The 15,783-nt window shown below is 42.6% G+C and overlaps 1 long non-coding RNA gene across 1 annotated transcript in view; it reads left to right on the top strand.

The window, feature by feature from the left end:
* The window catches only part of LOC125881676 (uncharacterized), a 58,254-nt gene that overhangs the window by 28,349 nt on the left and 14,122 nt on the right, over positions 1–15,783 (top strand). The gene's annotated exons all lie outside the window — the stretch shown is intronic.

The following is a 15,783-nucleotide window of genomic DNA, read 5'->3' as shown; positions in this document are numbered from 1 at the left end:
CATGCGAGAGATGGAGAGAGACAGAGAGGGGAGAGCAAGAGACCAAGACCAACTTGCACAACACGGGCATGCAATCACACGCAAACACACACTGTGCTGTATTTCCACACCGCTCTCAGCGGCTGAGCGCAGTGTATTTTGGTTCAAGTGTCTACAGCGAGGAGAGATGCCACATTTATGCAGCACAAGGCCGTCATTTCTTTTGGGTTCAGGAGCTCCTAGTGAGATGCTGGCATGATGCGCCTGGCTCTGACAGGTGCTGCCATCCCGACAGCGCGGCTCGGCCACCAACCAGACAAGAGTTGTCTGCTCAAGCTGCAGAAGACCCAGGACCGTGCTGGGAGCGTGATCCCAACTTGGCACTGACCACAGCACCAATCACTGGAGCTGATTTAATTGTGTCACTCTTGGGGAAAAAAGAAGTTGGGGGAAAACAGAAGTGAAAGGCATGGTTGCTCTACCACATGAAACCATGAACACAACATTTATTGTTAGTTTAATACGACTCTAAAATCTCTCCTCAGCCTCCAGTAGGGACTGTTTTTTCCTTCCTCAGATTGTAAAGGTAGGGTGTGTGCTCGAATAGGTGTAGTGTTGTTTGCTATCAGAAGCAGACGGGGGAAACTGAGTGAAGGAACCGCTTTCGTAGGAGACAAACTCTCACCATGAAACATTTGGAAACATGTCTTTCTCCGCTGCAGGGTTGTGAGGTTGCACATGGAAAACATTAAACTCTTTACGGATTGAATAAGGATGGGCCAATAAATGTCAGGAATTTCAAAAAAGCAGGACCAAATCATACAGGGTGGGTCTCCATCACTTGCATCCAATCCGCCGTTGCATTCATTATGAGCGCAAGTATTCCTCACCACATCCCACCTTGCAGTTTGCTGTCTGCTCTGTAATTAGCTCAGGCAAGCTATTGTTTCCATGACAGCAAGAGCAAGCACGAGGCAGACAAAACATAGACAGGGAAATAAAGAGAGAATGAGGAAAATACAGACCAGGTGGAAATTTCGGGACACATCTGTAAAGCAGTAATGAGACACTCACAGTTCACCTTGCAGATTCTCGGTGCCACTCATTTCTACGCTGAATAGAAAGCAGTGGGGTTAAAGCTGCAGACGGACAGAGAAAAAACCTTTAAAAAGAGATGAGATTAACATAGTCTCATGGTGCTGCAAAGAGATCAGGTGACAGTGCGAGAAAGACACATTCAAAATACCATGTTGACGAGATTGAATGTGTCAGCTTTAATTTGGGGGGACTTTGGCTTAGCTCGGGCTGCAGATGATCGGGTCTATACTTTTGCTGGACGCCGTCCAAATCTGTCTCTCCTTGGAAGAGTCACGCCATGGGACTTTGTCCAGACACCCCAAGGAAGGAAGCACTGCACCACAGTGCTTCAGATGGGCTCAATTTGGACTGGTTGCAAGGGTGGAGAGAGGCTGTGTTTCTTTATGATCAAATGTTTCTGCGTGGAATTTGTCTTGTATTTTAGTATCAGATGCAAAAGTTGGCCAGCTGGTCTGGACGATCTTTTGATGTCGAAATCAGACTGTAAATTTTTGCTCTTTTTATGATTTTTTTCACTTAAATCGCAGAGGTTTTCTGTGTCTGATGTATTTAAACCGTAAGATTTGTGAGTCATATTTATTAAAGCTTTTTACAGTGGACACAAGTTGATAAGTATGAATACTATTTTGACTTTCCTCAGGTTTCAGTGAGCCCCATCAAGCAGGCATGTTATTAAAAATCCCATCCTTTGCCTGCGTCCTGTCCTATTTGCCCATTCAGATGAGCGATATTTAAAGTTTACTTCTTGTACTTTAACTTTGAGCAGTTTAGATCATAAAGTTGTGCTTATCAAGTGACCATTTTTCTGCTCATCCTTCTGCTCCGAGATTTACGGGGGGTCGAATCGTCAGAGTGAAATCATAGGTCTACAGATGTTTTCAAGATGTTTTTTCTGTCAGTTGCAGATTATCCCCTGTAGCAAAATCTCATTAAAGTGCAATTTACAGAGCTGCACTGATGTTGCCATCAACCAAAATTAAAGGCATTAATTTTTCAAAGAAGTTCACCGAAGTCCTCACAATAAATGATGTAGCACTTTGTAAGAATGATTTGCCAAAGTATTATTTTGGAGGAAGAAATTAACTCGCATTAACGGAGCGAGGGGATTGGACATAGGCTGCGAAAAAGATGTGCAAATGTGGCCATTTAGTCTGAGCGTGTCGGTGCGGAGACATGCATATTAAGGCTACCATGCTGGGACAGATGAGGGAAGAGGGAAATATGAAACCCTGATGGAGGTTATGACACAGGCTCATAGAGAGACGTGTACACTGGAGGGCTAAGGCGCCCACTCCTCTGTGCTCACTGCTCTTGTGTGCAGGAGGCCTGAAAACAGCCAAAACTTACATGAGGTTTGGTTGAAGAAAAGCTCGTCCTTATACTTTCAAATGTTAGAAAATGTAAAGGTCAGTGTGAAATAATAAATGTTGGTGTAGGGTTAAAATTTCTGTTGTATTTGTGACACCTTTAAAATGTATTTCCTATTTTTTAAAAGTGATTTATACATAAAAATGAATGTTTAATTATTCCAAAAAATAAATACAGTTCTTTGAATCAATACACTTTCACACTGCAGACTGTGGATATGATTACACAGTGTTTTTTATAATATAACCACAGACACTGCACCTTTAAAAAGTGAAAGCAGGCTTAATTTAACTGTTTTTCTGTTCTTGCTTATATGAGAAACACTTTGGTTTTATAAAGTATTATTAATTATGATCCCAAAATTAAATCCTAAAAGATTGAAATTCTGCTTAAATTAATTTATTTTGTTTTATTTTATTTTTTGAAAATCCCACTAAAGGAGCCGGCTTGCACAGAAAATATCAGTTACCAAAAAAAAATGGGAAATTGATTAATTTATTTGGAATTTTCAAGATGTCAAACACTTAGAAAAAATTGCAAAACTCTTACACACAAAAGGTTTAAATCCCCCATGAAATGTTTTATCATCATAGCCAGTGTCCACACATTTTAACACTTGCTAAATATTTTGACTGCTTGTCAAATGCTTGCATATTAAAAAAAAATCCACCGGTAATTCTAAAGATTAAAGCTGAAATCATATTTTCTAAATGGGAATTTTATTTTACAATTTAATAATAATAATAACTGTTAATAAAAAATAATTGACATTTTATTATACATTTTGTAGCAAACCTCTCCTCCATCGTTTATTTCAATGACTTATCACAGAAATTACACTAACCCAGGCTGGATTTTAATATACCGCCATGCACATTATAAGTCATGATTGATTATTAAATGGACATTGAACATGGGAAGTCCAGCTCCATCTTTTATGTACATTAAAATTAATACCATGAAATGGTCTCGAAGCTGTGGAAAGGGTGCGGGCACTGCTCGGTCCCTGTAACAGTCCTGGAAGCTGCAGGGATGTGATTTATAGTGATGAGGATGTACTCCTGCAGACCACGTAGGGGACATAAAAAGTAGAGCATAATATTGTATAGTCCAGTGATTTATGCTGGTATTTATGATTCGGAAACGGTGCAATTAACATTCATAGACTTGTGGTCTGAATAAATGCAGCCTTGCATGGAGCCTATAGGCCCGTGCAGCTCAGCAACACGAGGAAATATTTTAATTAAGTTTGTTAAAATTATCATTATTATTATAATTATTATTATTGTGTTACTACTACTGATTTTTTTTGCTTTTTCCCTACAAAATGAAAAACTTATTTGCCCCTGAAAGGCAGTCACGGGCTATGGCAGACCTTTATTTCAAAGTTAAAGGTCTGTCTGGGCAAAACAATGTAAGGCGGATATAGGTTTAATTAAGTTAACTCTTGAAAAAAGATGTCACAGCATGCAGCAACCAGCCTGCCTGCTGCACATAATGTAGGCGAAAGAGCAAATGCAGGGCTTTCTTAAGGCTGACTGTCTCTGAGGCACTTGTTTTTGTCCTCAGCTCACACTGTCAGGGCGTCATGCCAAAGCCTATCAACTAAATATCAAAGATGCAGAGTGTCGGATCTTTCCACTCTGCATTTTTACCTTATTTCATCCAATCCCACCTGCTGTCGTGGGTTAAGTTATTTAAATGCAGCTTCTATTGGGAGGCTGCACACGCATGCACGCTCAAAATGCCATTGTCTTTTTTTTCTCCTTTCATCCTCAAATACGGAAATCATTTGCAAGGAAATTATAGGCCTCGCGAGGGCAGGTCTTTTGCATACTAATTTTGTTAGACTTACCTCCCGTGGTCAATGTTCGATGTGACCATTAGCGAGAGCACTAGAATTTATTTTATTCGATTGAGAAGACAGTGTTTAGAGTAATGTGGCGGAGGCACCTTATGCCAGCTTTAAGATAAATGGTTGAGAACTCTCTTTGTCTGCTCCTGGACTCGGGCCTGCTGCAGATATGCCTCAGGAGTGTTGGAGTGGTGACTTAAAGAGATTTAAGGAAAACACGTGGCCTTTGTACAGGCACAATGGCCTCCTCATCAGGTGCCTCCTCAATGTGAGAGAGCCTCCTTTTCTTACAGGATAATTAACGTTGCATAACGTGAAACAGGATATCCTCCGCCATCACTGACCATTCGTCTATCTGCTGACCTTCATATCTGCAACCCCACCCTGTCTGCACCCATCTCTGTGCATGATAGAATTACACAGGCCCATATTTCTACTCAAATTATGTGGACGCACCAGACAGGTTTTTAAAAGGTGAAAGGAAATATTTTTTACAGGCTAAAAAATAAACACTTATTCAGCTTTGGGATTTGTAAAAAAAAAAAAAAAAAAAAAAGAAGGCTGGGGAGTGAAGCGGAGGCAGGAGAGATTTTACTGTTGGTTACTTTGGGGGGTTGGTGAGTTTGAATGGCAGAAAAGGGGAGGGGGAGAAGGCTTCAAAAGCTGCTTACCAGCAGGTGGCGGCAGCATAACGTTTGAGCAGCCCCACCCCTTCAGCTTCTGGGTTGTGGACTTTCTGGTAATATTGACAGGTGTTTTATCCTCCAGCTCAGGAGAAATTAAAACTGTCAACATGTCAGCAAATGCGATATTATTGATCATCGATGAGTGAAATTCAAAGCTGTTCTTACATGTTGTCTGCAAGATTTGAGCTGGTTATTATTTAAAAAAAACACAGTCTTTGGTCAGTAATGATCATTTCTGAATCGCGGACCTTTTGCACTCACATGTCTAGTTTGACAATAATATATTTTTCTGCTTGTTGAACAAATCATAACAAAGTCTGAGCATCACTGGCTGACACCTGGACAGACAAGATAGCTATCAAGGTCCTTTGTGATGACTTATCCCCGGTGGTCAGGTCCCTTATGTGGTGGGAGTCATTCAGAAGATGAATCACATGATGCATTTTTAATTTCCCTGCCGTGGCCCCAGTCCAGGACTCGGTGGGTCACATGGAAATGAGCGCCGGACAGGCCAGCGACATCAGCCTACCAGGGCTGCAGCACTTAAGACATGATGTACGACGGTCATTACCAGAGGCAGGTCAGGAGGGAGTCCGGGTCATTCTTGCCACCAAAGAGAAACAGCAGAGGAGGCAGAAAGTGTCTGGCCAGTTTAGAAAATGCCACATTTCCTCAGACCTTCTCCGGGAACGCACGCAGGGCCCCTGATGGGTGAATGGTCCCTCAAGACAGCAAGGGATTATTACCCATCCTCACCTCTGCTCTTTGTTCTTGTACAGTATACGGCTGCTGCACTCGGCATGCCCTTCCTCTTTATGTTGCATCACAAATAATGGTTTGACATATGTGCCACTTATCAACACGTCTGCAGACAAGATGGCAAGTCACACATCTATTTCAGTTTGAGGTCGGCTGATTAGTGGTGCAGATACAGGATGGAGCATATGTGTCACTTGCACTCTTCACGTTGTCATGGTGTAACTCCAGCACAGTAGAAGCGCCGGCTAATTACCGAGCGTCTGACTGCCTTTTCTTTCTCTACCTTGGACTGAAAGCTTGACCTTTGCCTCCTGAGCCGTGTTGTGAAATGGCTCCTCTTTGTGAGACGCGGCTTCTGGGTGGCGCACGGAGCAACGGGCTCGCGGTACTGGGGCCTCGGTGTTGTCTCTGGTGTCACAATATTTGGGGTATCAGAGAGAGCAAATAGATTAGAGCAAAGCAAGGTGTGAATGTCAATGAATATCGCCGCATGTATCTCTGCGATGAGATTTGATAGCTTCCTTATTACGAGCAAAGGGTTATTCAAAATTAAACAAAAGTGCCTGACAAGTGGAAAGTTAATTGCATTCAACGCCAGTTCAAACCTCACGTTCCGAATGCAAAGAGAGGACAGCATGTCAAGGAGATTAAGAAGTGAATCAAGCAAGGAGAGAAAAAGGGGAGGAAGAAAATGAAAGGAAATAACCAAAATGAAATAATGTGTGGGACCACCTCTAGAGCGAGTACAAGCGTGGCATCTGTGTCAGATGTTGTTAATTAATGTCAGTATGTTCCTCGCTGGCACTTGGCTTCCTGTCCTTCGTTCGGGGCAGATCCTAGAGTAGAAGTGCTTGTGTGTTTGCGCGTGTGTGTGTGTATGTGTGTGTAAGTGTGCGTAGGGGGGCTGAGGGGTTAGAAACAGCAGTGGTAGGGGGTGTTAATCCCACTCATTATAATTCCAGTCTGTGGCCTGTCTTGGGAAAGGGACTACAGGGGCCTACTGCCGCATCTTATCAATATGTATTTCCCCTTTTTCACCTCTCCAAGTGGCCCCTGACTGCACTGTGGCTCTCTGACTGTCTCTCTTTGTCTCTTTGTCAGTGTACGATTCGAGTCATCATGACCAGGAGCATGACGCAAACCCGTGACAGAAGATTGACAGTGCTGATGCAGACTTGAACTGAATTGTGCCCAGATATCAATAACCACATTTAGCTACATATTTACCACCACTAACTCTTGAATATCTCATGTGTCATGTGTGTTCACAGGGTTAAACTACTGTAATGCCGTTGTCAAGAGCAACATAATGACATTACTAATGCAGGAAGTGACCTTGCATACACGCTATGCATGGTGAGAACAAGTGCTTTGACTACGTGTAATGATGGAATACATGCGACGAAGCTGACTGCAAGTGGAGACAGCAAAGGTAGAATTATAAAAATGAAAGTAGGAAGTGCCTGATTCTTTTCAAATGTGCATAACAAAAACACTTTATTAATGTTATGTGATCGAAATAAAAGTGTACGCACTATAGTGACTTTAACGTACGCTGCACCCATTGAAAACTTACATAACACCACATGCAGTAATAAATTCTTTAACACAACTAGGAGGTGTCTCTGAGTTTCCTCTGCGTTTTTCTTAAGTTTGTGGGATTTTTTGCAACACAATAAAGCCTATGTCAAGTTGTTGTACATTTTGTCATGTCTTTGGGGAAATCAAAGACTTTAAAGACAGTAAATTATTTTTAATGCTTGCACAAAAATAATAGGCCATTTTCTAAATGATGTGCCATGCTGGCGCCTAGGATCATCAGGATGCCAGTTTTGCCTCCCTGTTGATCGGCTAATTTGAGACTGAGCGCACCTGGTGTGTCTTATTGCGTGCCGAGAAATGGCACTCCGTCTACCCGGTTTGGTTATTTCCATGCAGGGAAGAGGTACTGACGATGTTAGCATTAACGGGCCATTAAAATGAAGAAGGATGAAGTCATTGCCGCGAGAAAAAGTTGCTGCGCCTTGCTAAATGAGAGACCGGAGTCGGATGAGATAAAGAGGAAGTGGAGCTTTTCAACATGGCCACCATGTCCTGTAATGACCAGTGTTGAGCTTTTATAAGCCTTCCACTGAGCAGGGCCCCAGATTAATGTAGACAGGAGCGTGACAGCAGCGGTCTGAATGAACTGCCGTAGGGACCCCGTTGGGGCTTGTTTCAGACGGCCCATGCCTGATGGTAAAAGTGAAATGGCTGTGACATGCAGATGTTAGAAGGATCGAGAACTGTCCCATATCCAAGAAAAGCTCTAAACCCTTTAAAAGGCATACAGTGGGTGATGGTTATGGTTGTGACTATTGGAGACTATATATCTGCGGTTTATCACTCTCACCTGCCTTGCTTGGAGTGCCGGAGCGTCTGGCCGGCAACAGCTTCCAGGGGAGCGTCAGCTTATCTTTTCAACAGGTTTTTTGGGGTTGTTGTGGACAGCAAATCAGGGCAGGCTCAGCAAAGGAGAGGAGCGCAGTTTGGGGTGGCGCCACACCTCGGCACTAATTTCAGGGTTAGCAGAACGCCCAACAGGAGAACAGCATTGCCATGGCAACAGTTAACAGCTAAAAGCACTGTCTACAATCTGATAGGGGCCCCCAGATAATCAGTCATCACGACACACAGACGATTATAGCAGTCTTTTTTTTTTTTTTTTTCAACATGGAAAATTTAGGTAAGCGTTAAATCTGTGTTTTGCACCTGTTAAACATTTTATTCAGACGGCACTATAAATGCACTGGCACCACTTCTGCATGCAGTGCCCCAAGAGTGGAAGATTTAATCCCTTTTTTTCCTTCAAGCTTGTTTTCATCATCTTGTACAAAAGCTGATATTATTTAGCATTCAGGATCATAACACAAACATGATGGCTTTATCCATTTGTCTTTTCTCATTTGTTTCTTTAGCAGATGCACTCTGTAATAAAAACACCGTTGCATGAGCTTTCCAAACCAACCAAGCAAATTTACTCTCTCCACGTCTGTTCTTGATATTGAAATGACTCTTTTTTTTTTCTCTCTCTCTCCCGGCGTACAAGCGATATAAAAAGCGAATGAAGAACGTGAGAGTAGATGGCAAATCGGAGAGAGGGAGTGATAGTCAGTCAGGGGCGACCACAATACACTTTCCATCAGGATCTAGTCAATTTATCAGAGGAGAGATGTTATTAGCTTCCAGATAGCTGCGGCAAACGCATGTAGGTATTTTCCTCCCCATCAGTCTCCTTTATATTTTTAGATGCTTTTTATGTGAGTACAATGGCCTCAATATCAAACATTTTAAATGATGCTTGAAATACCAGTCACTTGACTTTGATGTCACAGGCAATTAAATCCAACCTTACCCCTTTCCACCGTTAATAACAGCAATCTCGCCCGGCCTAGTGCCTAATTAATATGTGCTATTTGTCACTTTGCCTTGACACATGTATATCAAAGTGGGGGTGGGGAGAGCGGCTGGAGGGGTGAGGAGGTGGTTTTGGAGAGGAGGGGGAGGGGGGGGGAGTGGGAGGTGGAGGGCAGTGGTGGAAGAGTGGTATGCTGGGCTTTCATTAGGTGGCAAGGTAGCGCTCCTCCTCTCTCCATCTCCTCTCTGCTAAGTGAACGGCAGGTGTAGTGTCATTTGATTTCATGAGCGGGCATAAAGCGAGATACTTAGACTGCAGTAAGGTGCTACACAAGACTCAGATATGAAATTAGAATTCTGGACAGGTGAGGGAAATATTCGGCCATATGAAATAATGATTATCATGCATTACTTCATTGATTTATTCTAGCTTCTGATGATTATCTATGCATGTAATGACACATTTTTGCATGGTGGATGCTTAATATTGGAAAGAAAATCTTCCTTTTGTCTATTTGTCCATAATTTTGCGCCTTTCCGGAAATCATCATCCTTCACTGGAGTTTGACTGTGGCAAAGCGGTGCTTATAATTAGGCGTGTGTTTGTTTGTGTGTGTGCACGCATGTGTATTGTGCATCTGAGCACACGCCTTGTCATTGCCAGTTTCCACTATGGCTCGGCGGGTGGGAGGGCAGCGCTGCAACATTGCAATGAAATCAATGATCCATGGTTCTTTAGATGTGACCAACAAACTAAGTTGTCATCTCATTCCGAAACAAAAGGGGTGACGGGGGGAAAAAACTGAAAGCACAGTGCACCGAAGCTACGACGATTACATCCTGAATGTGCGGGGGTTTCATGCCAGTCTGGTTCTCAGTGGGGTCAGCACACAAACACCAAACATTCATACATATATAACCACACTGTACATCTCTTTCTAAGTCACCCCCCACCCACCCAACCCCTTCCATCCTCTCCTCAATTTCCGCCTGAAACCTTCTGCCAAATGCTGCCAGACTCTCACATCTGTGCCGAAAATGAATTGTATCCCAGAGCCCTCTGAGTCAAGGATTCACTTGTAAAGAATGCAGTTTTATTGGATGAACAGACTAATGTACCATGCAATGTAGTTGCACTAGCATTTTATGCCACATTGAAAGAGTCAATTAATTTGCATAATTCAAACGAGCATGTACTGCCACGTTGAAGGCATGGCTAGGCATCTTGGCTAGTCACGTCAGCTCCTCCATTTCTGATATATTAATCATTCTTGCCATACAATTAATTACATTTATGACAATTTGAACCTTTGTCCCACCCACCGGCCCGGCAATTTTACAGCCAGGCTGCAATATCAGAGCATCCTGATGAAACCCTGGTGATTTAGTGAACACCTTAACAGAGAGCCCATGCCTAGGGCTGAATAAAATTAATATTTTGTTTCCCATCTGGTGGAATCAGCAGAATTAATGAGGGAAGGAGGCCCGTAGCTACGCAGAATCCAGGGATCAATCTGCCTCTCTCCGCTGGTTGCTACTCTTTGCTGGAGGTGTGTGTGAAGCTGGGGGGTGGGAGGATGAGAGGAGGGTGAGATGAGGGAGATAGTGGGTTGTACACTTCCATACAGCATGGGCATCCATCACCCACAATGCACTACGGTGATCACTACTGTAAATGAGTGATTACAGCAGTGGCAGTCACTCCTCGCAGCTCTGACAGACAGCACAGTTCCTTACCCACCACCACCCTACTGATTAATTTTCAGTCGTGGCTGCCCGTCTGTCTGTCTTTGCCTTTGTCACATGTTTACAGCCTCTAATTGAATTGCAGCGGGGCAAATGTCTCCGAGCTTGCTGGCGTGGAGTGCTGGCGGTACAGTGACGATGTGCTGTGGCAGAGCGAGGCTAGTTTTGTGCGAATAGCTCAGCATCTGGGCTGCATGCGGTCCCTGTCGCCATGGGGATGGCTTTGGGTCAGAGGGGTTTTTGATGCTGTCAAAACAGGAAGAGGGGAATTTGCAAAACTCCTTCATTGTTCAGATTGTTCTACATCGTAGATTTTTTGAGATTTTTCTGGGTCACTGGGGTTTTTGTTTCTTAATGAGGGGGGGATTGCTTCAAAGCAGAAAGAGGGAATCAGTAAACATGCTCATTGTTTAGGATTTATTACCTAACATTTATTTTTCTGGACTTTTGTGGGTCAATTCTTTTATTTCTTTTTTCTGGATCAGCGCAGTTTTGATGCTTTTAAAGAAAAAAGAGTATTCACACACTTACTGAACGTTTATGGTTCTACAGCCACTGAAATTGTAAAAAAGACATTTGCAAAATCACTCATTGCACCGTGGATTTTCTGGGTCAGTGGAGGATTGAAAGCATTTCATACAATATATGTTTTGTGTTTTCATAGATGCATCATTTTGGATCACAACATCCAATGATGATGAATATTAGCAGCAGAAATGATGAATAGCTGCATCATAGTGACCTCTGTGACCCCATTTGGCAGCGGAAACAAATAGTCATGAATAATGATAAATGGTTGTGTGAATACTGTACAAGAAAGATTAAATATATGCAAAATAATACATTTTTTGATTCTGACCCCATTAACACCTTTTCCAGACACCGGCGTCACACCATGCATAATGAATACACTTAATCTATTCATGTTAGTGGAAGCAAATTAAAAAAACTTTCCCCTTTTCAAACACCTTTAGATCATTGCGTCATGACTTTGGCTGCACATGTTACACACGCCTGTGACAGGAAGTAGCGAAGGCATCATATGTTCATTTCATTTATTCATTTGTGGCTGAGATGCAATATGGCATTTTAGCCATTTACCAGAGAGGGGAGAGACACAGAGACAGAGAAAGCACTTGTATGACAGAATAGGCACTCCCACAGTGTCATCCAATCTGGGCACCCCATTACCTCCTTCTTCTGCCCCCATGTGTGTTTGCATGTGTGTGCGAGGGTCTGTCTGTGTCTATGCGTTGTGTGCGAACCGGCCCCCCTCCCGCCTGTCTTGCTTGCTCCACGCGGCGTTTTGCCGCCTAGAGAAGGTGGTAGTCGTCTCTTTGAAGTATCACTTCAATTACGGGGTTTAACCCCACAGGTCAGCCCTTGATTATTTACACAAAGCTGGTGTAATTCTGCTGGAAAGCCTCGCCTTTGCCATGAACACAAAGCCGGGCTTCACTCTAATGGAGTGAATTTCACATCAACACTCGTCCGGTTTTGACCTGCGTCTGATAGGGTTACATCATGTATGAAAAGTTGCACCTGACAGAACATACATTGTAAAATGTGGACGCAGATAAAATGCAGATTCATGTGTAACGGGGTGAGATATCACTGTGATGCCTGAAGCCGTGTACACAGAAAAAGTAAGAGCTAATATCTTGTACTGTAGCTGTATTCGAAACGGCAGAAAAAAAATCCTGATGGGCATTAAGTAGTTCTATTTGAGTGTTTCTGATGATGGTTTAAAGCGACGTGTCACCATCAAAGATGCCTCAATGAGTTTTTTTCCCACATTGAAAGCTTGTTTATGTGTTTTCTCTGCTTGGCTTGCCTGATAAATTGGGGGCATGTAAAAACTGATCTTGCCAAAAATGGCATTGAATAATAGATTGTTTTGTTGATCAGGTTGCTGTTTACTTACCCTTTCAAATCCCTGTTCTATCTCCTCTCAGCTGGTGGCCTTCTATTGACTTGTTGTTATTTTTTCATGAAGTGAAGTGGGGGCAATACCAAGTGCTGCTATCACTCCGTCTTAAATAATATAAACCAGAGAACAACAAAAAAAAAGGGTAAGGTCTAAGTCATCTTCCCTGTTAGTTCATTTCAGCCTAGATGGCCGTCGTTCGCTGGAGCATGATGCGTGCAATGAAAGTACGAGGGTCCTCTTCTCTCCGCGGCCCTGTGTGCACACCACCCCCATAAAAGTTGCAACTGCCAGCTCAGGTGGAAAAATGTTGCAGAGTAAAAGATGTATTCAATAAATAGAGAGGGACAGCATGGGGCCTGGGGAAAGTGCGCATGAGACGGAGGTTTGGAGAGTGGAATAATGGAAGAGAAGGTAGATGGGGCATGAGTGTACATTAAACAGTGGTGCTTGACGCCTGTGAGAGGAAGCATACCGCTGGGAATATAACTCTTAACTAGCATTGTCTCCTTTCAATTTAAAGGAGGAACCAGGGCTGTCATCTATATCATATTTTCTTTTTAAAGGAGGATATCACTGAATTTCAGCATTCAAATGTATTGTTCGTGTCCTGGGATATTTTAGCTGCCTCACTGTGAGCAAGTGTTACTGTCCCTTAAAGCCACGCCTGACCTGGAAAATGATAAACTTATAAAAAACATATAGTTCACACAGTATCAGCCAAGACTTAGGAGCATGAAATATCACATACTGGTATTGGGTGATACAGCATTTTTGTTTATGAATACTGATTGACCAGCCTCAGGAATATTTGGATATGGATTTTTGGAGCCAGAAGTGCCCACATGTGGACAAGAAAGTTGAGCTGTGGAGAAGTGAAGAGTGGATCTGTCTCACAAGCCCCTTTTACAATGCCTGGTCAAGGCAGGAATGTCCGGCCATTATTCTGCCTCGCTGTTCTGTATAAAGGATTCAGGTGTGGAGAGGTGGTAGCAGCGGCGGATCGATGTCTGTGTAAAAGGGACAGCCGGCCATAGAGGACGGATGTGACACTTTGATGATGTTTTATGTGTGCGACCCATGGCCAGGAGACTTAAAAGGCAGTTAATAGCAGTTAGCAGCTAACTCAAATAAGAACAGCAACCAAAAATGTACACAAATTGGAGAGACAATGAGGTTCGGGAGCTTCTCAGACTCCAAGCAGAGGACGAGATCAGCTGCCATATAACAGGGATGGCAAATGACTTTTATTGCCATGTTATGCCATTGTTATTGTTTTAAAAGGTACCCGAAGCATGTGTTATATGTCACACTAAAGGCTGACGCTGTTGTTACACATCACGCCTGTCATGTCTCTTTTGTTTCCAGAATGTCAGCATGTTCTCTTAAAACATATACTGGGGTAGCATTATGCTTTTTGTTGTTTGGTTCTGTATAAAAAGAAATAAAAAAAGGCAAAGCTGGCCTGATGAAGGGTTCTCGTTGGGGCTCTTTTACAGAATCTCTGTGTAAAAGCGTTTAAGACTGTGATGATTCTTCACAGACAGCTGGTCACTGAATCTTACCATGCCCTTAACAATTCATAAATTTACGCCTTAATAAAATTTAAATTGGTTATATAAAAAAAAACCAAAAAAAAAACCAATTTGTAAATTTGTCATAAATGTTAAAATTAACTACAGAGAGCAAAACCATGTTTTGTACCAGGCTGTAAACATGTTTATTTATCCTGTAAAGTTGGGCATTTTAACATGGGAGTCACTTTTGGATCCAGTCTCAAGTGGCCATTCAAAGAACTGCAATTTTGGCACTTCGCATTGGCTTCATTTTTCAGTCCTGAAGGTTACTGCTTGGGATGATATAAAGTGATTAAGAGTATGTAAAGACCTAGCTGGCAAGTACACAGAGAAGTCTCAAGAGTTAGCTACCAGTGATGGATGAACAGTTAAAAGACAGAAAAACATAATACATAAACTGAAATGCCTCAATTTAAGTACTGAATAATGTTGCAAAAGCTAAAAGTAATGGATTTAAAATAGTTCGCTAAAAGTAATGGATACATTTTTGAAATGTCCAGCCTCTGCAGCACCAAGTGGTAGCAGTATGAACTGTGGCAAAGCAAATTTATGTGTATTGTACCTTTCAACGAGGCAAATGCTTTACACGAGACAAAAAGAAATTAGGAAAAAGAAGAAGATAGATGTTGGCTTTGCTGATAGATGTCCCTCTAGCTGAAGCATAGCAGAAACATAGTTCCCACCGTCAACCCTTCGGTCTCCACTAGTTCTTTGGCCACTCTGCACTGAACACCACCTGGGTCGGGTGGAAGCTAGCTAGTGGCGCCGCTCATTCTGTGATTACCACTGGTAATGCTGTCTCAGTGACGGGACATTGCGGCCACTTTCTGGTCTCCCACGAAGTAGCCCCATTGAATTAGCAATTTCATTCTGGGTCACAATACCCCTCTAGCATTGTAAGGTATGTTAGCACCACTAGCCGTGCTGATGCTGCAAACGGTGCTAACGGAAGTTAACCATGCTTTGCAGCTCAAAATTGAGGGTGGGTACAGTGTTTCCACACCAATGCCGAAGGAGCGGTGCCGCTAGCTGACATTAGCTCCCCCCAGATCTGGGTGGTGCAAAGTGCAGTAAACTTTAGTACAGCAAAATTAACCTATAGACCGACATGCAGCCATGACCCCTGGCCAAAAATGTTCTCAGTGGTAAGCCAATTAGCGGTTAACCATGACATCCTTAATAGAAGATATACAAATATAAGCTAAAATTAAACAAGTAAATTAAAAAAGCACAGTGTGGCAACAGTGCAGTGCAAGATATGAATAAATATAATAAAATAAATGTATTTATATTCAGTTATTAGTGTTAAATGACATCCACTTAAACTGATAAAAAATAAAGTGATAAAATAAACTGAGATGTATAGGATAGGAAGTGTCAGTGAGGGAGTAG

This window comes from Epinephelus fuscoguttatus, linkage group LG21 (assembly GCF_011397635.1).
Source record: "Epinephelus fuscoguttatus linkage group LG21, E.fuscoguttatus.final_Chr_v1".
In the NCBI taxonomy this organism is placed as follows: Eukaryota; Metazoa; Chordata; class Actinopteri; order Perciformes; family Serranidae; genus Epinephelus; species Epinephelus fuscoguttatus.
The sequence above is the reverse complement of the archived record's forward strand: the minus strand, read 5'-3'. Positions and strand labels throughout refer to the sequence as shown.